Source organism: Vicia villosa, linkage group LG6 (genome assembly GCF_029867415.1).
Source record: "Vicia villosa cultivar HV-30 ecotype Madison, WI linkage group LG6, Vvil1.0, whole genome shotgun sequence".
NCBI classification, from domain to species: domain Eukaryota; kingdom Viridiplantae; phylum Streptophyta; class Magnoliopsida; order Fabales; family Fabaceae; genus Vicia; species Vicia villosa.
In genome coordinates, this window is record NC_081185.1 from 14,750,992 (window position 1) to 14,753,650 (window position 2,659).

At 36.5% G+C, this 2,659-nt stretch overlaps 1 long non-coding RNA gene across 1 annotated transcript; it reads left to right on the forward strand.

Moving 5' to 3' along the window:
• The first annotated feature begins 1,786 nt into the window (after positions 1 to 1,786).
• Positions 1,787 to 2,373, forward strand: LOC131611261 (uncharacterized). Its single transcript, XR_009286809.1, has 3 exons — positions 1,787 to 1,819; positions 2,001 to 2,106; positions 2,208 to 2,373. It is a non-coding gene; the product is annotated as an uncharacterized LOC131611261 (long non-coding RNA).
• The last annotated feature ends 286 nt before the right edge of the window (positions 2,374 to 2,659 follow it).

The following is a 2,659-nucleotide window of genomic DNA, read 5'->3' on the forward strand; positions in this document are numbered from 1 at the left end:
AGGAGTAAATGAACGAAATTACAAGCACAAGCAAAGATCAAAATTACAAGTAAAAATTACAAGTAAACAATGATACGAAATTAGTGCAAAAATGACTAAAAGAATGACTTGAAATATGGTACAAAACATGGAAGCAAATGATGCAAAATATAGTACCAAAAGTGAATTAAAGGACTATTATTTTTATTGATTTTTATATGACATAGAACAAGAATTCTAATCAAGCAAAAGAATTAAAATAAAAGCCTAAAACTATTGTTTTTTGGTGATTATTTTTATGTCAAAAATTAGTATTAGTCTAAGAAAATAATAGAAAAATAGCATTTTAATTATTCAAAGAAAAATGATAAAAAAAAACTAATTAACCTAAATTCTAGGATTGGACACAGGAGGGGTGTTGACTGAAAACCGTGGTATGCATAGCAAGGGCGCAGGGCCCAGGTCTGGCCCAAAGTGACTATTGTAGTTGCAGAAACTTTGTACAAAAAGAATGTGTAGCGGGCTCACTGGGGGTATGCATAGCAAACTTGGCCCAGATAGGTTATTGAAAACAGATTTTAGATTCCATCAGTATTGGATTCAAACATCATAATTTATACTAACCCAATTACCATCACATAATCACCGTTAATCACATTTAAACCTAAATTTTAGTTAAGCTAAAACAATTAATAGCAATTAATCAAATCAAATCGAATTCAATTATCACTAATTAATCAAGACAAAAATACAAAAAGGATTTAGGGTTAAGCGAAATGTGACGAATCAGCTTCTCTCTTACTCAGACTCTCTCATCTCACTCTCTTCACAAACGGCGCCTCCGGCGGCCAACCACTCCGGCGAGCGTTTTGAACGCCGCCGCGAACCAAAAACATCTTTCGTGAAATCAGACTCTCCATCTCTCCATCGTCTCTTATCTCTCGCCTAAGAATCTAACAAGAGTGAACCCTAAGTCTAAGAGAGCAGATTCAAGCCTGAGCTTCAACGAATTCAAGCATCATAGAGAGAATAATGAACAACATAGGGAAAGGATGAGTGATTCGAGAACTTACTGACCGGAGCAGCTTCTGGTGGCTCTTCGCACTGACGGCGCCGAAGAGGTGTCTTCGTGAAATCCAGGTAATAGCTATCGCCTTCCGCTCCAAGTTCGATTGCTTGAGATTCTTTTTCTGTTACGCTTTTCTACTTCTTTAATTCCTGTTATCGATGCTCTATATCATTACCAGTAAGTTGAATGGAGAAGGAGAAAGATACTGATGATATATTGAGGATGATGAAGGGAATTCTTGAAGTGGTGGTGCAGGAAGAGAAAAAGGAGATGAGTTGGAATTGGCGACGTTTGTTACACGGTTGAAGGTGAGTTTTAGATTCTGAATCTTTCTTCTCTTTTCTGTTATGCTGCCATAATATTTTTCTGGTTTTCTGTTTGAAGATTGATGCGGGGAAGATGGTGTGGGGAAGTGGATGAAGAACTGGTTGAAGGATTGTGAAAGTGAAGAGATCAGTGAAGTGAAGAAGATTGTGTGAAGAGTGAAGAGAATTATGGAGAATGAAAGGAGAGAATTGAAGATGAAGTTGATTGTGGGGAGCAAATGGTGGAGAGTGAAGAAGCTGAAGATGGCTGCCAGCTACTGCATTTATAGGTAAGGTTTCTTCTCAATTCTGTTTTGATTTTCTGTTCGAAGTTAACTGAATCTGTTAGCATTTGTAACTGAATTTGAGAGTTAGTTAGGCGGTTATAGGAGTGTAACAGAATTCTGAAGTTAGTTACAATTAGTTAGGTTGTTGGGACTGTTATAGGAATTAAAAGGGATTGGAGGTTAGTCATGGAATGTGAAACTGTTTTGGATGTTTAAATGGGAGTCAAGTGGCTGCTGGTTGTTTATGTGAATGCTGTTAGTTAGAGCTATGCAGAGTTCTTTGGATTATCTCATGAACATGGCTGTAGAGTTGATATATATGTTATGGGCTGACTGGTTAAAGGATTGTTTATGTTGCAGGGTTATAGTAATGGTTAGAAATGTTAGCTGAATTCTGCTATGGATTGCAAAATCTATTAGGAGTTTTTTCTTTTGTTTGGAATACTGCAATGTCTTGGTAGGTAAGGTATGGAACTGGTTTGATGATTATAAATAGGTGATTTGTACTGGTTTGGCTTGGTAATAGTTGTGAACTGACATTTACTTTCTTCGTATTTCTGTATGCAGTAAGAATGGAGTCACAACATGGGAGAGTTGGATAAAGACATGGCTTGAAGCTTGAGGCCAGAGCGGTGCATTTGAAAGACTTTGAAACCCCTCTTTTTTGTAGTTCTCTTTGATGTAACTTCACTTCTTGTAATGGATTCTTGAATTTTGTAATTGAATTTTGTAATGAGACTTGTAATGAATCATTCTTGAAATAAGATTTGAGTTTCCTCCTATCTCTCTTAAATATGAAACTTCTCATTTTTCTTTTCAATGTGCGAATCTTGAATGAAGAAAGTCCCATTAGAATGATAGCCAAAAATATGGACTAATCATGACTTTAGTCTAAAATCAACCACATGGTTGACTTTGGCTAAAAAGTCAAAGTCTTTGCAATTTAGTCAAAGTCCTTGCAATTAGCTTCCAAAGGCCTTCTCTCGCCAATACACATCAATAACCCACAAGGTGCTTAT